This window comes from Mauremys reevesii, linkage group 1, assembly GCF_016161935.1.
Source record: "Mauremys reevesii isolate NIE-2019 linkage group 1, ASM1616193v1, whole genome shotgun sequence".
Taxonomy (NCBI): Eukaryota; Metazoa; Chordata; order Testudines; family Geoemydidae; genus Mauremys; species Mauremys reevesii.
In genome coordinates this window covers 205,009,427-205,034,307 of record NC_052623.1, presented here as the reverse complement: position 1 = coordinate 205,034,307, position 24,881 = coordinate 205,009,427, and the positions used below count along the sequence as shown (strand labels likewise).

The following is a 24,881-nucleotide window of genomic DNA, read 5'->3' as shown; positions in this document are numbered from 1 at the left end:
GCACAGATGTGGAGACCCGCATGAAAGACCCCCTAAGCTTATTTCTACCAGCTTAGGTTAAAAACTCCCCAAGGCACAAATTCTCCCTTGTACCTTGGATTAGATAACGCTGCCACCACCAAGTGATTAGACAAAACTCAGGGAAAGGACCACTTGGAGTTCCTACTTTCCCCTAATATTCCCCCAAGCCCTACATCCCCTTTCCTGGGGAGGCTTGAGAATAAACAAGATGAGCACAAACCAACCTTGGGCTTTTTTAGACTACTAAAAAAAACCCCAATCAGATTAAAAAAAACAAACAGACAAAAAACAGAACTTTATTAGAAAGAAAAAAGTTAAAAGAAGCACCTCTGTAAAATTAGAATGGAAGATAATTTCACGAGGCAGTCAGATTCAAAACACAGAGGATTTCCCTCTTTGTAACTTTAAAGTTTTGCCCAAAGAAAACCAGGAATACACCTCCCTCTCAGCACAGAGAAAACCCCAAGCCAAAATAAAAGTAAGCTAACGCATTCCCTTGCTAGTACTTACTAATCCTAATGGAGCTGGATTGCTTGTTTTCTTGATCTGTCTCCGGCAAGCACACAGAACAGACAGACAAAGCCTTCTCTCCCCGCCCCCACACACACAGATTTGAAAGTATCTTGTCCCATTATTGGTCCTTTTGGTCAGGTGCCAGCCAGGTTACCTGAGCTTCTTAACCCTTTACAGGTAAAAGGATTTTGTGCCTCTGGCCAGGAGGGATTTTATAGTACTGTATACAGAAAGGTGGTTACCCTTCCCTTTATATTTATGACACAGCACCACAAGATTCCTGATCCTTCTCTACCTATATAATTCACCCCTTAATAAAGAGACCACTTTTAGGGGTAACGGTAGTTTGGTCTCCAGGATCCCTTTAAGACTATGGGCTTGTCTACACTTACAGCACTGCAGTGTGTACCACTGTAGTGCTTAATGAAGACACTACCTACAGTGAAGGGAGAGCTTCTCCCATTGGAAGAGTTAATCCACCCCCCAAAAGATGTTAGCTACGCTGATGGGAGAAGCCTTCTTGTCCACATATCGCTGCCTACACAGGGGGTTAGGTTGGCATAACTACGTTGCTCAGGCGTGTGGCGTTTCCCTGAGCGACGTAGTTATGCCAACATAAGTCTGTAGTGAAGACCAAGCCTTAGCCCAGGGGTAGGCAACCTATGGCATGCGTGCTGAAGGCGGCACGTGAGCTGATTTTCAGTAGCACTCACACTGCCCGGGTCCTGGCCACCGGTCCGGGGGGCTCTGCATGTTAATTTAAATTTTAAATGAAGCTTCTTAAACATTTTAAAAACTTTATTTACTTTACATACAACAATAGTTTAGTTATATATTATAGACTTATAGAAAGAGACCTTCTAAAAACATTAAAATGTATTACTGGCACGCGAAACCTTAAATCAGAGTGAATAAATTAAGATTTGGCACACCACTTCTGAAAGGTTGCTGACCCCTGCCTTAGCCTCTCTGCTGAGGCTGCCAACAAAGGGGCCAATTGGTACTAACAATGGTGGTGATTTTTGCAATGTGGATCTAAACTTCAATAATATATAAAGAATTTTTGAATACCTTCAGTATAAAATGGTATTGTTAAAACAAATTCTAATCTATTCCCTGTTAATAGTAAGGTGATTTACAATAAACTAAATTGCTGCTGTACAAATCATCGTGTTTTAGCAACATTACAACTGAAAGAGGAAGAACTCACCTCCCAGTGTCCTAACAATGAGATATAAACATACCATAAAAGCCTCATTAGATCTAGTGTGTGAGAAACTTTTATTAAGAGATGTAAACAACAATTGGCATTGCTCTTTCTGAATAATAAAGGTGTCAACAGCTGTTTGACATGTCCCGTACACACACATTTCTGTACCATCGTATCAAGCAGTTCAGTGTAAAATACAATGAATCACTTTTGGCCATTTGACCAGACTCCTTTATAAACCCTTACTCCATTTTCCATGCCCTATTATGACGTGCTCTGCATCCGTTAACAGCCAGTTGTAGCTGTGAATTTTAAGTTTTCAAAGTAATTCTGCCCCAGAGTAAATTAGTCTTTAGTTAGGAGTAAAGGAATGATAAGTGATGGCCCAAATGCATTAGCTCTAGGCATAGAATCATAGGGCTTGTCTACACTACAGGACTATTTCGAATCTACTTAAGTCGAATTTGTGGATTCGACCTTAATAAGTCGAATTTGTGTATCCATACTAAATACACAAATTCGAACTTCTGAGTCCACATTCACGGGGCCAGCTTCGACTTTGGAAGCGGTGCACTGTGGGAAGCTATCCCACAGTTCCCGCTGCCCATTGATTTCCCCAATGCATGCTGGGGGAAAATGTGTCGTCATTGAACCGTCAATCCCGCCTCCCTCTCTTCCTTGAAAGCGCCGTGGAAATCTGTTCGCGCCCTTCTCTGGTCGGTTACAGCGGACGCCACAGCACTGCGAGCATGGAGCCCGCTGCGATCATCGCTGCACTTATGGCCATTGTCAACTCCTCGACGTTATCGCCCACCTCTTCCACAGTCAGATGCTGAGAAACCGGGCGAGGAGGCTCCGCAGCACGGTGAGGAGAGTGGCGCAGACCTCTCAGAAAGCAGCAGTGGAGATCATGGTGGCAATGGGTCAAGTTCATGGTGTGGAACGCGATTCTGGGCCCGGGAAACAAGCACAGACTGGTGGGACCGCATAGTGCTGCAGGTCTGGGATGACACAGAGTGGCTGCGAAACTTCAGGATGCGTGGGACACTTTCCTTGAACTGTGTGACTTGCTGTCCCCTGCCCTGAAGCGCCAGGACACAAGGATGCGAGCAGCCCTGACTGTGCAGAAGCGAGTGGCCATAGCCCTCTGGAAACTTGCCACGCCAGACAGCTACCGGTCAGTAGCGAACCACTTTGGCGTGGGCAAATCTACCGTGGGGATTGCTGTCATTCAAGTAGCCCACGCAATCGTTGAGCAACTGCTCTCAAAGGTAGTGACTGTCGGAAATGTCCAGGTCATCATAGATGGCTTCGCGCGATGGGATTCCCAAACTGCGGTGGGGCTATAGATGGGACTCACATCCCTATCCTGGCACCAGCCCACCAGGCCAGCGAGTACATTAACCGAAAGGGCTACTTTTCAATGGTGCTGCAAGCTGTGGTGGACCATAGGGGACGTTTTACCAACATCAACGTCGGGTGGGCGGGCAAGGTTCATGACGCGTGCGTTCAGGAACTCTGGTCTGTTTAGACGCCTCCAGGCAGGCACTTTCTTCCCGGACCACAAAATAACGGTTGGGGATGTGCAGATGCCTACAGTGATCCTCGGGGACCCGGCCTACCCGCTAATGCCCTGGCTCATGAAGCCCTATACAGGCGCCTTGGACACTGAAAAGGAACTCTTCAACTACCGGCTGAGCAAGTGCAGAATGGTGGTGGAGTGTGCTGGACGCCTCAAGGGAGATGGCGGACCTTACTGACTCGCTCGGACATCAGCGAAAGAATATCCCCGTAGTTATTGCTGCTTGCTGTGTGCTCCACAATCTCTGTGAGAGCAAGGGAGACCTTTTGGCCGCTTGGGAGGTTGAGGCAAATCGCCTGGCTGCTGTTTATGATCAGCCAGACACCCGTGCTGAGAGAATATCCCAGCGGGAAGCGATATGCATCAGGAGGCTTTGAAAGCAGAGCAGGGTAACCTGTGACTGTCCACTTGATTTTAAGAGAGCCTGATCATAAACCAAGTTTTCCCCACTTCCCAAGGACGTTTTAAAACTAAGGACATGTTTTAGTAATTAATAATAAATCTTTCGTTGACTTTGCATTTCTGTTTCTTCGTTGAAACATGGAAGCATTCTGTGCTGGTTAAGGTGTGCACTGATGGGTGGGTTTGCAGGAACGCGAGAGCGGAGCCGTCCGTGGATAGGGGTTACAATGACGGATGTGGGTTTGGGCGTTGGAAGGGTGAGGGTGTGGGGAAGGGTGAGTATCTGCCCCTGGATGAGGTCTATTTTTGGGGCTCGGGGCACCGGGGAGGATCGTGACTACGGTCCAAATGCATGTGAAGGGAAGCCTGCCTTTACATTCGGAGATGTCAGGCACCAGGACCCTACACATCAAGGAAAGACCCGGGGCAGCATACACCACACAGACTGTCCCTGGTGCCTAGTGACTGCAGTCTGTGTGTGCCCTGCAGTTGACCCTGCCCCCAAGTCTGTACCCTGGTAATGTGGGCTATGCACTGTAATTAAAAATCCCCCCCCCCCACAAAGTCTTCTGACACGAGAAACGTGACGGAAACAGAGAGTAACAGCAAACCGCTTTTAATAATGTTATACACAGTGGGGGGTTGAAACTTGGATTTGGGACTGGGTGATCCTGTAAGGGAAGAACTTCTACAAATTTACAGCGCGAGGTGTCTTGTACATTAGCGCCTGCTGCGGTGCAGTGACAGTTCTCACGGCCCCTACCGCCTCCTTCTTGTCACTTTGGGTGAGGGGACAGGACTTCTTGGCGTTGGAGGGCGGTTGCAGATGCACTGCAGGGGCTCTCTCCTCCTGCCTGTGGTCTTGCAGAACATCTACAAGGCGCCGGGCGTGTCCGTTTGCGCCCTCATTAGACCAAGCAGCGTTTGAGTCGCCTGCTGGTCTTCCTGCCGCCACCTATCCTCCCGTTCCAGGTGTGTGCGATGCTGCTGACACAGGCTCTCCCTCGACTGTCTCTGCTCTGCCGCCTCCGCTCTGGAGCTGGCCATCAGTTCCTGGAACATGTCGTCCCTTGTCTTTTTCTTTCGGCGTCTAATCTGAGCCAGCCTCTGCGGATGGCGGGCAGTCCGTGAAGGAGCCGAAGCTGTGTGATGCGAAAAAGTAGGTGATTTCCTTGAACAAATACATGTTTGCCAACAGTAAACACAGTCTAGTCATTTTCAGTTAAGAAGACCAAACAGGGAACTGTCTCAGGAGATCTCGAACTAGTCCGAGATTTCGAATACGCTCTCATTGGCGCGATTGCACTGGATAGCGCGAGAGACAGCTGCATCCCTCTTGCACAAAGTCCTGGTAAGCCTTACAGTACAGACTGCTTATCAGATAGTGCTTAGCTGTGCTCTCCTGCTGGAGGCAATGTGCAAAGCAGAAAAGATGAGCGTTATGCGGCATCTCCCGCCAGTGACCGCGAAAGACCCCGTATGCTTTTCCTCTGAGGCCTGCAACACGTGGCTGTTAAGCGAGGGTCATTCTTATGCAAAGTAAAACTCTGTTAAGCGAGGTCATTCTTATGCAAAGTAAAACTCTGTTAAGCGAGGGTCATTCTTATGCAAAGTAAAAGTCTACCATGCACAATAGTAACAGTACACTAATTCCACTAATTAGATGCAGCACTTCCACAACGACATCACCCTGAGGCATGTCAGGCGCACACAGAGAGCGGATGTTAATAGAAGCCCTGCACAGACCAGGACCCTACGCTGCCATGCTCGTAGAGGCGATGGTCCCCTCTACCTGAGGATGGCATGGCGCGGAAGAGTGTGCTTCAACGGAGCACCCAATAAAGCACCTCTCCCAAGAAACCTCTTGCTGAGGCTTTTCCAGCTGCTCTCTGAGAGCTTTTTGAAATATCCCCAGAGGACTATTGCTCCATTGCTGTTTGTGTAGACCTGCTGTTTGTTTAGTTTCATATTTAAAAATGTTTATATAGTATTTCTATTTTTATATAAATCCCTGTTTCTTAAAAAATAAATGTTTCCCTGTTTGTAGCACTTACCGCCTGATCCTTCCCCTGATTCCGAGTCCTGGTTAGACGGTTGGTAGGGATCTCTGTGAGGGTGATGAAGAGATCCTGGCTGTCAGGGAAAGCGGGAGTGGGTTCGATGTCGCCTGCGCCGTCCTCTAAAGACCCTTCCTCATCTTCCCCATCAACAGGGAGGAACTGTCCCGCACACTATTCCGTCCTCGGAGTCCACCGTCACTGGTGGGGCACTGGTGGCAGACCCACCTAGAATGGCATGCAGTGCCTCGTAGAAGCGGCATGTCTGGGGCGCTCTGACTTTTTGATACCCTTGTCTTAGGTCCTTCACTTTCACGCGGCACTGCATCGCATCCCGGCTGTATCCTTTGTCTTTCATGGCTTTAGAGAACTTCCGCTTGTTGGAGCGCAGCTCGAGCACAGACTCCTCGCCCCACACAGCGATCAGATCCTGGACTTCCCGGTCACTCCATGCTGGGGACCTCTTTCTATTCTGGGATTGCCCGGACTCCTCTGCTGGAGAGCTCTGCATCGTTGCAGGTGCTGATGTGCAACCAGAACGTCAGATTCAAACCGCCCAGACAGGAAAATGAATTCAAATTTTCGCGGGTCATTTCCTGTGTGGCTGGCCAGAGAATCCAAGCTCGGAATGCTGTCCAGAGCGTCAACAGAGTGGTGAACTGTGGGATAGCTCCCGGAGCTGCTAAGTTCGATTAGCATCCACACCAAGCCTAATTCGAGCTAGCAAGTGCGTACTCCACCTGCCGGGGTGGAGTACCAAATTCGAACTAAAGAGCCCTCTAGTTCGAATTAAATGGCTTCCTGGTGTGGACGGTTGAGCGGTTAGTTCGAATTAACGCTGATAAATTCGAATTAAAGTCCTAGTGTAGACCAGGCCATAGAAATGTAGGGCTGGATGGGTCTTCAAGAGGTCCTCAAGTCCAGCCCCCTTTGCTGAGGCAGGGCCAAGTAAACCTGGACTTAGGGTGACCAGATGTCCCAATTTTATAGGGACAGTCCCAATTTGGGGTCTTTTTCTTATATAGGCTCCTATTACCCCCCACCTCCTGTCCTGATTTTTCACACTTGCTGTCTGGTCACCCTACCTGGACCATCCCTGACAGGTGTTTGTCCAACCTGTTCTTAAAAAACTCCAGTAGCGGAGAGTCCACAACCTCCCTTGAAAGCCTGTTCCAGAGCTTAACTACCCTTATAATCACAAAATTTTTCCTAATATCTAACCTAAATATCCCTTGCTGCAAATTAAGCCCAGTACTTCTTGTCCTACTTTCAAAGGACATGGAGAACAATCAATCACTATACTCTTTATGGAAGTCCTTCACATTATTTGAACACACAGTTATCAGGTCCCACCTCAGTCTTCTTTTCTCATGACTAAATATGCCCAGTTCTTTTAACAATTCCTTATAGGTCAGGTTTTCTAAACCTTTTATCATTTTCGTTGCTCTCTGGACTCTCTCCACCTTGTTGACTAATATTCAATTTGTGATTCACTATATCCCTAGGATCCTTTTCAGCAGTACTACTGCCTAGCCAGTTATTCCCCATTTTGTAGTTGTGCAGTTTGATTTTTCCTTCCTAAGTGAAGGAAGCCTCATGTAACCTCAGTTCTATGATTTTAACATTCCCATCTGGGACTTCTGCTCCATACTGCCAGAACTGATGACCCTGTATAAATCAAACACTGGTTGTCTGCCTATGCTGAAGGCTCAAGTTCTTTAGTCAGTATGACAAGGAAATAGGTACTATGAGGTGAGGGGTTGAAATGAATAGTCCTCATAACTTAGCAAGTGCTCTTTTTTCATTTAGCGAACTGCATTTTTTTTTTTAAAGTCAGCAGTGTTACAAATACCACTTAAGATGACTCCAAATAAAAGGGATTAAAAATATTTTTCTTTATTTTTTCAGTTTGTTTACTGAAACAGAACTTTAGGTACAGCCAGCACCCCTGGTTGATGAGTGGATTTCATACAGCAACAGGGGAGAAAAAAACATTTTTAAAAATGAAAAAGAATTGGCAGGGGAATTCAAAGGCTGGATAGCATTTGGAAAGGAATTGGCAGGCAACTACATTTAATCAGGGCCAGTGTATTCTACAAGTCAATGGCTTCATAATTTGGGTATGTCATGGAAATTATAAATATTAACACTGTTACAATGTGCAGGGGTTGTTGCCTGAGAATTTGGCACATGTACCACAGCACACATGCTTTTAACTCACTGTTTGAAACAGGCTACATTTTGTGAAAAGTGCCCTTTTAAGGTCTTATCCAAAAGATTCAGAGTAAATTTCAAGGAACTCAATTTGTCTACCTATGAATCTTGGAGGGCTGAGTCAAGCCTGCTGAGATTCCTGTAGTTTCAGGGAATCCACGGATTTCAGACTTGATGCTTAATGACTGCAATTTGTGCTTGTGATGATGGAGCATTAGTACACACACAAACAAATGTATTTACAGTCCAGTACAATAAATGTGACGCAGATAATCATATACAAACTTTCTCACACTGGCTTCAGCACCAATTTAAGGAACCACCTTTCCAAGGGGAAGGAGATGTAATGTCTCCAAACAATGTGTGTGAGAGAAAAGAGCTATGCAAAATCTAGATATTAGGAAAAGGGGATCAGGCAGTGGAGAAAGTGTGAATGTGTCTGTAGAAGCCTAATGCTTGACACAACCCAGGCAACAGCACTGAGAATCAAAACTCTAGAGAGTCTCCAGAATATAACATTAAGTAACCTGAATCTCTAGGGCATTAAACCTGTTATCTCTGTGTTCCTTACCTGAGAGCCCTTTGTTGGCATATGAAATCATGTCTGTTTTTCCAATCATTTGAACAGAGGACAACAACAAGAAATCATCCTGCTTATTTGCACACTAAGCTTTTCAGACAGCTAGGAAAAACCTGCTCTGAATGCTTATCTAATCAGCCCAGTTCCATTGGAAGGAATTTAGACATTGAACTTTCTTAACCTTCTCCTTTCCTTGCTTTGTATGGCAACATAATTCTAGCATTCCTAGGGCTAGAATTATGCGTTGACTTTCCAGCACCCCAATCTTTTAAATCAGCCAGCCATAACCAGCAGGGCAAGTTGTTCTGGAAGACAAATAGGACAAATTTCCAAACAACTGGCACAAAATGGCTGGGGCTCATTGGTGCTGTGATAAATACAAATAAATGAATAATATAAAAAAAACGAAAACAAAAAACTCCTAAGACATTTCAACTTCTTCAAGAACTACACCTCGTATTTTCAAGCTACCGTATTGGTCTTTTGTTCTACAAGCTTAAGTGTAGTGAAATTTATAAAAGGCTTTCATTCTGGGCTACATGAGATGCCACAGAGGTTATGCAGAGGACAGGCAATGAATAGACAGAAGCTCTAGCATTTTATAGGGGAAGTAGATGTCTCAGTTTTAGCACGATAGAGCCTGGGCATTTCTCACAGTTTATGAGATGAGGTCATCATACAACGCCACACGAGGACAATACTATAATGAAACTAGATAGCGAGATTTGGAGACAACTTGTGAAAAACTATGCACTACCGGATCACCAACTGTCTTATCAATTTTTGTAAGTAATACAAATAAATCATTGTAGGTTGGGTGGGTAATGAAGACTAATCTATGAAATTTTGTTGCCCATTATACAAACGCTCTTATGTATGCCATGCAATTTGTGAAAAAATATCAGTGGAGTTAAGCAAAGCCTATCCAGCATTCCTGAACTAAAAAGTATTACAGAAGAGACTGTTACTTCAGTACACAGTATCTTTAGGAAGCACCCAGCCAACCCATAGGCTTTCCAGATAAAACTGCAGCAATCAGGAAATTCAGAATCAAGGTTCCAAAAGCAACACTGTCTCTGTCTCTTTGCAATAAAACAGAGTCTTACTAAAAGATACCTTCAGGTAATAATGTATTCAGGTAATAATGTATTATTCAACTATAGTTTTCTATGCTGTTCTTCCAATGAGGCTCCATGGGTAAACTGAACCTTTTAAACTGCACCTTGTCCTTCTATATCCAAGATGTAATGTTTTCTAGAAAATGCAAAAAATCTGAACACATCTCAGGCAACCACTAGGAAAGGAAGTTACTTGCGAACATGTATGTGTCAATGGGATGACACACATGCTTAAGAACCTTGCTGAATCAGGACCTGAAGGAGAAGAGCTATACATTCTATTGCATTGGCCCTTTTTTGTTGGTTGCAGCATCCCAGAGCAGAAAGGCCAAACCACATCGCACACTAGTTGACATCTTGCGTTCTCTGGATTCTATTTTACAGACATGAACACAAATATAAATAGCTATGAACAAAATTATGGCTTCGCCAGCGGTGACATACCCCCACATAGATCCTGATCTCAACCACAGACCCTCACACCCTCCAGCAGTGCTTTCTGGCCTTAGCACCAATTCCTGCTGAGTACTCAGGGCAGCACTTTGGGCCCCAGTGCCATGCAAAGCCCTCAGGCCCATCAGCATTAGACATTCACTGCTTATAGCCATTAGCCTCGCTCAGCCCTCAAGTCACAATCAGCAAAGCCTGTCTTTTCATTTCTGCTCCCAGTGTCTACAGCCAAGCAGCGCTGAGCCACCTCATCTCTCCGCCAACAATGCAAATCCTTCAAGGCAGACGGAACATAGTGCTGAAGTCAGCCTGCATGTTGGAAGTAAATATGGCCTGAAGTGGTGTATTTTAAGAAGACTGGGCTGAAGAAACAGAAGAATAGAGACCAGATGTGCACCATTTCTCAGAGATCGTGAAGTGCAGGGTAACTGTTTTCATCTGGAATTCCTGGACATTGTCTAGCAATAAAATTCAGAAACACCCCTTAGGTTACAATCAAACTGCATTTATCTCACCACCACCACCACACTCAAATATATATATTGAAACTTACCTAAAATCAGCATTTGAAGCCCAGGGGTTTTCCCCATGGATTTCAGTAATGAATTTCTTCCTGTTCAAACTTCTGTTACTTCAGCCTCCTTAGGATCAGATATCTATCCCTAAGTCTTTTTCAGAGTCATTGCTTCCTAGGATAAAGTCCCCTCATCCTGTAAGTATGGCCTGCATTCTTTGTTCCTAGATGTACGACCTTACATTTTGTTATATTGGAACATGTTACTTGTTTGTGCCTAGTTTAACAAACAATCCAGATCACTCCATATCAGTGATCTGTTTTCACTTCCCTACTCCGTGTCATCCGCACATTTTATTAGTAATTATTTTATGTTTTCTTCCAGGAGACGGATTAAAAAAAAAAAGTTAAAACAAAGCAAGGTGAAGAACCTAGCAGGATCCCACTAGAAACACACCCACTCACTGATGTTTCCCCATTTACAATTACGTTCTGAGATCTATCATTTAGTAATTTTTAATCCACTTAATGTGTGCCTTGTTGATTTGGTATTGTTCTAATTCCTTAACATGTCATGCAGCACAAGGCTTTACAGATGTATACGTAAGTAAATCACATCAACATTGCCTTTATCAATCACATTTGTAATTTCATTGAAAAATAATCAAGTTAGTTTAACAAAATCTATTTTTCATAAACCCATGTTGATCAGCATTAATTACATCACCTTCCTTTAATTCTTTAGTAATCCAGTTCCAGATCAGCCATTCCACTATTTTTGCCTGGGATTGATGTCAAGGTGACAGGCCTATAATTATTTGGGTCATCCTGTTTACCCTTTTAAAAATATTGGTGGAACATTAACTTTCTTCCAGCCCTCTGGAACTTCTTCAATTTTCCAAGTAGTATTAAAAATCAATATTAACTATTCAGACAGCTCCTCGGCCATCTCTTTTAAAACTTGTGGATGTGAGTTTATTTGGCCCTGCCGATTTAGAAACGTCTAACTTTGGTAAATGTTGTTTAACCAAGAGGAGGTAGATGGAGGCCACAGGCTTGTTTCACATAAGCCAAAAAGCTGCATGATGGTAACAACTTTCAATCACTGTCAACATGGGCTACATGTTCAGACAGGTAACTTGTAGATGAATTTTGTCCTGTTCAGACTGTTTTTCTTTTCTCTAGCATGTATAGTGGGTGGTTTAAACCCTCCTGGACAGGGTGTGTGTGCATGCTGTCAACCATTTTGTTTTTTGAAAATAAGGTGCCATCTGAGCATCTTTAGTCACCTATTACTAGATTTTCCAAACAACCATGCTTCATTTAACTGGTCACATGAGGCACTTCTTAACCAATAAGAAGAGGGAAAATAAATATAATGCTGGAAGGGCATCCCAGTTGCTGTAAGATCTGTAGAAGTCTGTTTACCAGAAATTTGCAGGCAATGAAGGAAATGCAAGCATATTCATAGCTACTGTAGGAAAAAGTTTAAAGAGCCAGGACTCGGTCTTACTTACATTCATTTTCAGATCCTTTTCATTCACCCTGAGCTGCTCTGGAGAGGAGAGTCTCCTAAGCACTGGACACTCTTCCAGCTGGCCACTGGCAGGCACAGGTCTGTGTTCTAGTGTCATTATGTCCCCTTCTCTGGCCCAGCCCCCCCTCCTATTTGTAGAGGCTGAAGGAGAAACAGATTTTAAAATGTTTTCAGATTATCTGTGCTGACAGAATGGAGAGAGAAATAGTTTACTCCTTCAGTCAGACCTGGGGTCAGGTGCGATGTTCTCCAGTAGGATTACAAAAGGTTTCATTCCAGCTACATCATTTCTGCTTTAGGAGCACAACACAGAAAATCTCTAGAGAAGGGACATTAAAATACAAAACACAAGGTGAATGCTCATGTACTAAATATTCCAGCTGAAACACAGAAATGAGGTCTCACTGCTTAGCCGCTGCTGGAGCCTTTCCCTGCTGCAGAAAGCTGCCGGAGCATTTCCCCAATGGAGCCTTTCCCTGCAGCGGAGAAAGGCTCTGGTAGAGGGGAGACATAACACTACACTGCTAAAAACAGTAGTGTAGATGGGGGATGCATTGCCTGGGTGTGTAGAGAGCCATGTAGGGTTCATACCCTAAGGTTCTGGCATGTTACTCACCTAAGCAGTGCCTCACCATCTACACTGCTATTTATACCCATGCTAGGGGGCATTTAGTGCATGTACTCCACATGCTGTCATAAGTATGGAGTGCAGACATACCCCAAGAGTCCCAAACCATCAAACAGGGCTGCCCGGGGGGGTGGGGGCAAGTGGAGCAATTTGCCCCAGGCCCCACAAGGGCCCCCGCGAAAATATAGTATTCTATAGTATTGCAACTTTTTTTTAATGGAAGGGGCCCCCAAAATTGCTTTGACCCAGGCCACCTGAATCCTCTGGGTGGCCCTGCCATCAAATGAAAGTGTAAGCACTAATGGCTATCACAGATGCTGTAAGTACAGTAATCCAAATATCAAGTATCTGTAGAGAAGATTTTGTGAAGACACACTACCAATGTTCCCTCTAATTTTTTCCATCCATGGGCGGAATGAATTTTGTTACGTGCAGCACCAATATGGAGGTAATGTGTGGATGTGCACCACCAGTAGAAACAAAAAACCTAAATATAATATATATATTTTTAAAAGTTATTGGTATGGAAGAAGAAAGAATATTGAAACAAGGGATAATTAACAAAGTGCACTGCTTAAGATGTTGCTTTAATATGAACTCAAATAAAAACAAAATTAACACTGCAAAATTTTCAGTCGTCTTTTCGAATCTTACATGCATCTATCCCTTTGAGGCATAAAAGGAAATTATCCATTTTCTTGACATAGGAAACAAAATATTTTATCATTATTATTGATACATGAAATAAAATAATTGTTACACTTTCTTTATGCTTGAAATACGTTGACCTCTATGGGGTCCTCACAAATCCTGAAGCCAGGGGTTTGGCAGCGATAGGTTTGGGGATTTGAAGAGGCACCCCCAGACCCGGGACTGCTGCATCTCTCCCTGCTACAGCCCTGCATGCCCCAAGCTCCCCCACCACCACCCTCCACCTCACCCCACTGCCATCTTCCAGGTCCACTTGTGGCTGCACCTCTCTGTGCAGTGTGCACGCCTACATGGCTCTGCCAATTAAGTGAGCAGCCTTGATAGGCTCCTGTGCGGCTGCGCAGGCACACACATTGGGGGGGAAACACAGCCCAACATGTATCTGTATAAATCCAAACCATGTCTGAAAAGTGAATGTCCATTTATAAAAATACTTTCTCAGATCAAATATTCTGGTACCATTTCTCGGCTACTGGATGTCCATTTTAAAAAAAAAAACAACAACAATGAAATTGAGTGAATTTGGCATTCAAGAGACACTGACAACATTTGTTTTTTTGAAGTGTAGTTGTAGCCAGGATATTAGAGAGACAAGGTGGGTGATGTAATATCTTCTATTGTACCAAATTCTATTGGTGAAAGAGACAAGCTTTTGAGCTACACAGAGCTCTTCTTCAGGAAAAGCTTCTCTCTCTCCCCAATAGATGTTGGTCCAATAGAGTACATTACCTTACCCACACATTGTCCCTCTAACATTAGTTTTAAATAGGGTGGCCAGAGAGCAAGTGTAAAAAAATCGGGATGGGGGTGGAGGTAATAGGAACCTATATAAGAAAAAGCCCCCCCCCCCCAAAATCGGAACGGTCCCTATAAAATTGGGACATCTGGTCACCCTAGTTTTAAAAGCCAGGTGTAGTACAATCAGATGCTATGCAAGCTGCCCCTGACACTGCCCTGCCAACTCACTTCCATGTTGAGCATAGCACCCTTGTAGTAGCCCAGTCCTGGATTCCCCACATGCTGCTCTGTCCTGAATTCCCCACATGTCTCAGTCCTGACCACCGGTAACCCAAGCTATCCCAGTCCCGGGCCTTGACCAAGGCACCTCAGTCCTGACCTGCAGCATATTATGCTTTTCTGAAAAGAAGCTGAAGGTGGTACTGGAATATTGTAGTCAAAGAGTTCACAAACAGGCACAGCACATCACCAAACTTATTTAATCTTCTAACTCCATTGGATTGGCAACTCTGATCTTCAGAAGTAAATTCTTTGCACACACTCAGCTCCTCCCACCACACAGATCTCACCAACTCCCTGGTCTTTACTAGAGCCTAGACCACAGTTTCTTAATATGGTTGCAACAACATAGGTTGGTTTCATCCACATAGGCAAGATCAAACTATGTTATAACCAGGTCAGGGCACTATCATATTGAAGCACATTTCTTGAAACAGTCACATTTATAGTGCAGATTACCAGAGTAATATAATTCTGTTGCTTAAAAGACTAGGAACATGTTGTTAAAAACAATGTTAGTCCTGCAGGAATTCTGCACCACTGCACATGCACAGAATTCATGTCTCCTGCAGATTTTTTTTTTCTCCACAGAAAATACGTCAGAGAGGTGCTGCAGTTACACCTTTTGCCCACCAGGGGCTGCTGTGGCACCAGAACAGAGGGCCTCCAGCTCACTATCCATAGCAGCCAGCAGCCAATAGGGAGGAGGAGAGGCTGTGTTCCTCACAGCGCCCTGCCTGCAGGGCCAGTTGCTGAGGCACGGGATATAAGGGGACAGGGGGCAGAGAGAGCTGGGCACATGGGGCTGCTAGGGAAGTCACAAAGACGGGCATTCAGATGGGCTAGAGGGGGGACAGATTGGGGCGGGGCAGGGGAGGGGGCAGGGCCACATGGGGATGGTGGTGTCCAAGTGAGGGATACAGGGACACCTCGGGATGGGGGCAGATGTGCCTGACTGAAGGAAGAGGCTGGAGTCAGCCAGGGTCTGCATGGGGAAGGCTCCCCAACTCCTTAATAATCCCTCACCCTTCCCCCAAAAAATCCCATTTCATACTTCTCCCACCCACACTCAACAACTCTCCAGGTTCATGACAAGGCTCCTTCCAAGCAATTTACTTCCCTCTCCCTCAGCTATACTGTTACCCCTGACCCTCCCACCCCCCGCAAGCCTCTGCACTGCTTCTGACAGGTGCAGAAAATAGGTTTCTGCATTGTAGTTTAAATGAATTATTACTCAAAGTTTAAATGAATTAATACGCCTATTAAGGAATCTCTTTGTTAAAAACATTTCCTGAATTTTTTTTTTGTTTTCTGTATTGTTACAGACATACTTTGCTGACAGGTATTTTGAAATAAATTGCCAAATGACTGACAGTGTCATGATTATATTGTGTTCTTTTGACAAATAAAATACGCAGAATTTTAAAACACTGCGTGCAGCATTTTTAATTTTTTGATGCGGAATTCCCGCAGGAGTAAAACAAGTTATTTAACTAGAGCTACGTGGCAGATCCTCTGATTCGCAAAGGATTTTGAAATTTGGCTTGTTCCAAATTAGAATGAAAACCAAAAATGTCAAAATTCTCCATAAAGAAAAATTCAAAATTATATAAATAATGTATGTTTCAGGTCATTTAATACATTTCATTTTCACAAAATCAAAACATTTCATTTTGATTTTAACCTCTTTTATTTTGTATTATAATTTTAAAACGTAGAAACAAAGTTGTTTCAAAATGAAAAATCTCAATGTTCCATTCCAAAAACATAGAAGTGGGACACTTCAAAATTGTCTGAACTCCCCTCCCCCACACCCCATTTTCTACCTAAACAAAATTCCAACAAAATCAACCCAATTTTGCAAAGTGTTTTGATTTTGATGGAACTGCATAGTCTCATGAAATAAGGTTTTAAAGTATCTCCAACTAGCTGTATAGTAAATCACACTGGGTTTTATGCTCCACTCAGTGCAAGTGGGATTTATGAACACAATTATATTCATTAACACGAATGGTAGTTCAGGATTTAATTGCCCTCCCTCACCTCCTTCCTATCCATACAGGAGAGACCCTGATTAACTACCTCATCCTCCAGATGTAGGAGGAAATGCACTTTATAACCAAAAAAGTACTTATCCCTGCTGGAAACATGGTAGTGATGCTTCAGTTACAGCTGAGATGGCATTCATGCAAACCTGGATTTAGGAGTATTCTCTCTCTTGCCCTGCAAACTGTTATTCTCAGCTCAGAAGTGTAAGTTCATTTAAAAAAAAAAGTCCCAGAAAAATGTTCTCTGGCATTACAAAAAAAAAGTTCAGATACTGTTGTGCTTTGAATACTCAAAACCAATTTGGACGTAGAACTTCAAACTTGGAATGTACTCTGAACTCAGGAACACTTTGTTCAGTTAAACAATTGGTTGACACACAAATTTAGAAGCCAGTGAAAACCACACAATGAACTTGCCCTCTGTGTTACTTTTCTTGCAGACATCTGCGGTTATCCACACAGATCCCTGGCAAACCCTGATCACTTTGGAAATCCCTGCTCCATGAAAAGTAGTCCCTACAGTTCCCCTCTGTAACCCCTTTTGCTCTGAATGCTCTGATGAGACCCAACAGACCTGGCACTATTCTGCCAATGCCAGTTTTTGCCTGTTTTCAAAGCTGGCGTACTCTTCAGGCTTCATTGCAGGTGGGAGCACATACACATCTCTTTCAATGTGCAGTCTAAGGAGGGTATATACAAGTATGTGCCATGCTTCCTCCCCATCCTCATACAAAACACTCCTGATTTTGGGAGCCAAAGCAAGTTATTTTTAGTGGCAGAGTGGGCTAGTTTATAATCAAGTCCATCCAAACCAGGATGTCCAATCCCAGGTAGGAGAAGGGATCCACCACCACTAGGGATACATTGGTCTTGCCTGAAGAGGTCAGTTCCCAGGCAGGTAAAGAGAAAATGCATACTCTTCCCCCACTCACCAATACAGTATGTGGAGGTTCCAACCCCAGCAGATCTCATCTGCAGATCTTAAATATTGTCTTCATTGTTGTCTCATGCTCCCTCCCATCCATTCTCTTCTCTCATATTTAGATTATAAACTCTTCAGAGCAGGGCCTGTTTTTTCCATGCATTTGTATGCTGACTAGCACAATTGGTATGGCCTCTAGGTACTACCACAACATATATAAGCAAATAAATGCATACCTACATACAAAGGTTTTAATCGCCATGAGGAGAAGCATGCAGAAGTTTTAAGCTCTGCATGTTACATCCACTTCATTCACCTGGGCATTTGGGCACACCAGGGTGGTGATCAAGCCCTTTTCTGGAACTTAGCCTAAAATATTCCTAATAAGACACAAGGCAGAAAAGAACACAGCTCCCTCTCCCAGAGCTGTATAGTTCTGGAGGGTTAACAAAGAGGAATAGTATGAAAATTTTATTTTAATCACTGAAGTCAATAGATGTGACACTGAATGTGTGAAAGGAGCAGATACGTTGTATAAAAAGGGGCCAAAGTTACAAGACAATTGACCATAATTTCATTTTACTGTTATCCAAATGCCTATTTACATATAACTGGGTAGTGACAATATAGTTGGCCAATATGTATGTGTCAAATACTAAATAAGTCCCAGGAACTCGTTTTTCCAGATAAACAAGGTAACCATTACCTGCCTGGAATACATAATGTGCATACATAACATGGAGTCATAGGGTGTTACTAGCATATAGGGTTAGGGTTGGAGACGGAGACCTACAATAACACTACAGTGAATATTCACTGGTTGCGTCTTCCTTTTTAGAAGACATCAAGCATGTGAAAATGATCTCAGCGAACAGAACTGGCAATACCAGGATGCCAGCATGACTCAGGTACGCCACGAGACTCTAGGCTACACACCAAGAGCACAGGTATTATAATTGCAACTTGAGGGTGTTTCCTGTTCATGAGACCATCATCATCATCATCATCTCCTCCTCCTCCTCCTGGGCTGGCTGAATTCCCAGACTCAAATGTTCAAAGTGAATTAACTCCAAGGCAAAAAAAGTCTGAGGATTTTATTAGCCTAGAAGCTGGTTAATAACAGAGTTACCAGGAAGCAGCCTCACATTAGTATACGAACATTTTAGATTCATATTCAAATTTTAAATGAAAGAACAAAATTAAAAGACCCAAATGGGCTGCAAAACTGCTGGAAGAAAAAGAATCTCCATAGCTCTGAATCAGTAACTATACAGTGCTTTGTTGATTGAGGCAAACCCACTTCTGTATTACCCTGCATACCCTCACTTCTTGAAAGGATACCCAGGCAGTTAGACAGGATATGAGCCAGATTCCTTGGGGATTCCCAGCTAACCCCAAATCTTCTTTACACAGGCTCTTTTAATAAGGAACTAGAAACCCTGCCAATTTCTGTTACCTTAAAGGCAAGGAGGAGTGCAGAAATGGAAATGTCTGAGGACGTTTGAATTGCTTGGAGTAATAGCATTAATGAATGTGGGGGCAATTCAAAGAAACATCAACACCACAGCTCTGCGCCAACAGGATACTGAAGAACTGCTCAGGCACAAGAGACAAACAGAGTTGGGTAATCAAAACAGCTCTCATTGGCTGATCAGTAACCATGAGGTCACCACATGCTTGCCAATATTTAGTAAATACTGGCATTTGCCTTACCTTTACCCTTACCTGAAGGCTACTTTAGGTCTGGTTTTGGGACCTATCAAAGGTAGTGCTAACTACAGCAAGTAGTTGGATTGAAACTAACAGGATTACTGTTGAAAATTAGTATTACCCTGGGTATTAGAGCTGTGTGAATTACTGATTTTTTCAGTTTTCTGGCAGTTTGATAAAATTAAAAAATTGGTTTGGATCAAACAAAAAAACAACATTTTTTAAAATTTTCAGCAAAACAAACAAAAATTGGAAAAAATTTTGGCTCAACAGAAACGCTTTGGCTATTTTTAGTAAAAGCACAGGAAACGAAGGACTAGATTAACAAAAACCATGGAGGAGGGGGTACCCATGTCCCCAATCATAGCCCAGTCATCATGGCACTCACCTGGTATGTGGGAGACCCAGGTTCAAATCCCCAATCTGGAGCAGAGACTGGAGCCAAGGTATCCCCCCTCCCAGGGAATGCCCAAACCACCAGGCTATACTGCAGTGGTTCTCAAACTTTTTGTATTGGCAACCCCTTTCTCACAGCACTCTGAGTGCGACCCTGCCTTGTAAATTAAAAATGTGTGTGGGGGGTAATTTTAATTTAACAGAGGCTCAGGGCTGACAGTGCCTGCACAGGGCTGGGCTCGTGACCCCCACATAATCACCTTGTATAGCATACTTGGATAGTCACTGGACCGGAGAAAGAGTGAGGCTGACTCTATATCCCAGTAGTTAGGGCACTCACCTGGGCGGGGGGGACACCTGGGTTCCAGTCCCTGCTCCAAAGGCAACTTATTTATACAAAGTGGAACAGTTTCAAGGGAAGAGATTGAGACCCCTACCCTAGAGTAGCCAGGTGGTTAGGGCATTCGCCGATGGGGGTGGGGAGACGACACACTTGGTTCCAGTCCCTCATGCAAAGTGGAGATTCAGACCTGCATCTCTCACATCCCAGGTGAGTGACCCAACCACTGTGCTATTAAGTATAAGGGGGAGGGAGAACCACCCCCACCTTCTCCTGATGACAAAATCCCTTTGTGAATCTAGCCCCCCAAAATTGAGATGTTTTGTCTTGGTATTTCCTTTTTTATTTTCATTTCAGCCAAACCAATTTATTAAGATCAACATGAATTTGCAAAATGTTTGGTCAACCCAAATCTGCTTTTTTTGGTGAAAAGTTTCATCCGAACTTTTTGTTTTGCCCAGCATTAATTACTAAGATCATAAAGAATTAGGCCCCTTAGATTGGAAACATTCTGGGACAGTGAATGTGTCTTATTCTGTGTTTGTATACTATTAAATAAATTAAAATTAATGCTGCATATGATGCTGTGCTATCCCACTATTATTTCTTGGTGATATCATGAGAAGTTCATTCACAGACTAACCCAGCCTTCCAGCTACAGCAGGGATGGTTAAACAAGCATATTGCCCACAGAATACACTCCAGCACAGACACTGGACAAGACACTGACAGCCCAGAGCTACGAATTCCAGAACAAACTGTACACATGGAATAAGGTGACCAGACAGCAAGTGTGAAAAATCGGGACGGGGAGGGGGGTAATAGGAGCCTATATAAGAAAAAGACCCAAAAATCAGGACTGTTCCTATAAAAATCGAGATATCTGGTCACCCTAACATGGAAAAAGGATAGAGGTAAGTGCAATAACAAAAAGCAACTAATACTTCCTGTTCACACCATGTGCTATTAATATATGTTAATAGCATTTACTCCTCCTCTCTGGAATTTATAGGAACAATTACTCACTCTTGCTAACACAAAGCCACCACTAGTCAAGTGTCCCAAGATACTGGTCTTTGCTTTTACAGATGGTTTGGTACTCGGTAAACATGCCTGATTGAAAGCACTGAAGTCAGTTTCTATGCAGACAGCAGTGGTACATGCTTCCCCACCCTGCTTTGTCAACCTGTCACAACCTTGACTTATAGTATAGAGACCACTTACAAGGAAGTTAGGGGTGCAGGCTTCATGCCCTATGACAGTGGTCCCCAAACTTTTTACCTCACATCCCCCCCTTACGCCTGCCTGCCACCACCAACCCCCCTCCCCCCGCCCCGAGCCAGGAGCAGAGCTGTGGCTCGAGGAGGGGGGGATGCAGACAGGAGGAAGGTGGCCGAGGCTGGGGCCACAGCTAGGGACGGGAGCTCAGTCTCAGCCGGGGGCCAAGGCTGGCAGCCAGGGCCCTGGGTGCAGGACAGGTAGTGGGGCTCAGGGCACAGGGCTGGCAGCTGGGGCCAGTAGCCGGTGCCAGGGCCAGGAGCGGAGCTGGGTGGTGCTCCCTACATGCCCCCGCCCCATGGGGGCTGGCTGGGGCCCCAGCCGTGCCTCCCAAAATGTTCCTCCGCAACCCCCTACGGGGGCATGCCCCAAATTTTGGTGACCTCTGCCCTATGACATGCTCTCTCTCTGTCTAACTATGGAAATCAACCTAGCTAGAGCATATTATAGCCTCCTGTCTTCTGAGCAGGGTGGACCAACAAGGGTATGTTACGCCTGTGCGCAGCTCTCCATGCTAACTGCCAAATGATTTTTGGTTGAAATTCCAAGTGCTTGTAAATGGCCTAGGCCCAGATTTCCTTAAAGACCATCTCCCATACACCATCTGACCTCTGCTAGTTGAGAATACTGGAGAAGAGTGAAGCTTGAGAGAGGTAGAGGGCATTCTCAATTCCAGGTCTGCTCCTCTGGAATTCACTGATGGAAATACATTCAAGCATAAGCCTGACCATACGTATTAAGAACTGTGAGATGCATCTCTTTGCCTAGGTTTCAAATAACCGAACTGTGAAATCCTAAGCTCTTAACTGATTGACAAGGTCCCTCTCCATCCTCGGCCTTAAAGATGTAGGCCAGCGGTAGGCAACCTGTGGCACACGAGCTGATTTTCAGTGGCACTCTCACTGCCCAGGTCCTGGCCACTGGTCCGGGGGGCTCTGCATTTTAATTTAATTTTAAATGAAGCTTCTTAAACATTTTAAAAACCTTATTTACTTTACATACAACAATAGTTTAGTTATATATTATAGACGTATAGAAAGAGACCTTCTAAAATGTATTACTGGCACGTGAAACCTTAAATTAGACTCGGCACATCATTTCTGAAAGGTTGCCAACCCCTGATGTAGGCCACAGGGAAGCAAACTACCTTTTCAGCTATTCTTTGGAACAATGATCATATTCAAGCCATGTAAAATCTGTTCAGTTTCTTCAATGATGGGCTCCATATAAATGGATGTGAGATCATTTCTATGCATGATTTCCACGCACACACACACACACACACACACACACACAAAGACTATTAAAGTTGTTAACAGTCTCCATGCCCTATGGCAATAAGCTCTAGCTAAGCCTGAAAGCCATTTTGAAACTCTGGCTAGTGAAATTATAGGTTGGTGCAGGTCTAGTATATTCAAAAAAGGATGGGGGAAGACTTTTCCTGAACCACAGAAAACTGTATGTTAAGGTCTTCCGAAATACATCCTCCTAGAATGTCACAAGAATTAAGGGAATCATTGAGAAGTGACAGGGAAGAGATTCCAAGATTTTCATTCACAGAGAAAACTGACTAGTCCTGCGGACACGTATTTACAGCTCTATTCAGAGTCTTTACTGCATCCATCACAGCGGTATCTGAGTTGCCTCCCAGGAATCTGACTGAGGCCACTGTCCAACCATTATGGGGCAACAACTATCGCTCAGCGGTATCCTGGATCAAATATACACCACTGAGGGAGAGGGTAAATGCTCGATTGTCTTATTAAGAACATCAGAACTATCAAGTTCTATGTAGAGCTGGTCAGAAAGTTTTCATCAAAACATTCTTGATAGAAAATCCCATTTCTGTTCAAATTGAAGCTTTTTGAAAAACGTGTCAACTTTGACCAAAATGCCCATGGAAAAAAAATGTTTGAAACAAAAAATGTTCAGTTTCAGAAAACTTTAATTTTGTTTTGCATTTTACTTTATTTTTTTCATTTTTGTATTACATTTATTACTATACATTATTTCATGGTGTCAGTAGTAGTACTGCATAATATGTACTATTACTCATGTCATAATATGACAGAATAGTTGAAACAGTCTGGTTTTTATTTATTTTTAACTCATTAAGGGCAGCTGCTACTTAGTACTGATTTAAAAAATCTTATCTTCTAAATCAAATTGTCTCCTATTTCTGTTTTAAGGAAACAATTTGATACTGACACAAAGCACTGTGTATTATGTTACTACTGACACACAATAAAATATAAAAATGAAAAATCATACAATAAAGTGAGAGACAAGCTAAGTGAGCTAATATCTTTCACTGGACCAATTTCTGTCATCTTCCTCTATGTAGTGTAACAGCTGCAGAAGTTGGCCCAATAAAAGAGATTAGCTCACCTACCTTGTATCTCATATCTTGGGACCAACATGGGTACAAAACAAAACAAATTCTGAAATTACACAATTCCAAAACAAAAATGTGGAAACCTGAAACAACACTTGCCAAATTTCTGATTCACACGAAATTTCAAAAATATTTGTGAACGAAGAAATTTCAAATTATTGACATTTCCAGCAAACTAGAAATTCTAAGTTTTGACTAGCTCTAGTCCTATGTTCATTACATAACTGTTCCAAACACATTTAACAGAAACTCTCATAAAAAAAAGAATATGTAAATTTATTATGTGACTATATTAAACAAAAACAAATTATATACCTCTCGCCTTTCAAGTCATTCAGCTCTACCTGTGTCCTCACTGGCCTTCTCCAGCTTGTCTGTGGCACTATTCACCACTATTCTCTGCTGTGCCTGCGACCATGTATTAAAGCTGTTACCTACTACTGTTTCCACCAAGATCAGATCGCATTTTGTGTCTCAGGGAAATCAGTAAATGCCTGAACTAACAGCACCAAGGCCCAGTTAAGATAACCTTTAATTGGCAATTACACAGAAATCTAGAACAAAGCGACAACATGAAACAAAAGTCTAAACTAACTTGAATAGATGAATGCCATTATTATTGAAATATTACCTACATTGCATAGCAGAAAAGAACCTTTTTTATCCTCAAAGCCCAAGATGTCTGCTTCTTGATGCTGGCTCAGTCCATCTGACATATCTCAACGCGTCTGTATCCGCAGTTTAACTGGAGATATAACTCTCAAGCTTCGTCAGTCTGAAATCTACTGACTTGACATTGCATCATGTTCCAGATCAGCCCAAGATGATAATTTACTTCAGAACAAAACTACATTCCTTTCTGAGTATCTGTTTTGGCTGACTCATGTTTCTTCCTATCCTACACGTGTGCAAATATTAGGCAATATTATTTGTAAATTAATCTGCCCCATTCAGATTAGTTTCCCTTCACCAGCTCTTCCACTTAGGCTGTGTAAATAAGAAAAACTGTTTAAAGTGAACTTTCCTCCCTGAATTTTCCCCATCTGCTGTGACCCTCAAAATCATCCTGGATTTTGCTTTAAACATAATACATGTATAGATACAAGGGCACACTAATACAATTAAGATGACCTCAGTACTAGAGTCCCCAACACTCCCATTTGTAGCTTGACCTCAGGATTGGACCAGGTAGTCTCCCACCTGCAGCTTGAACTCAGCACCAATCCCCAGTGGTTGCT

The 24,881-nt window shown here is 43.4% G+C and overlaps 1 protein-coding gene across 7 annotated transcripts in view; it reads right to left on the bottom strand.

The window, feature by feature from the left end:
• The window catches only part of GRAMD1C (GRAM domain containing 1C), a 91,447-nt gene that overhangs the window by 45,336 nt on the left and 21,230 nt on the right, over positions 1 to 24,881 (bottom strand). The window lies entirely within an intron of this gene.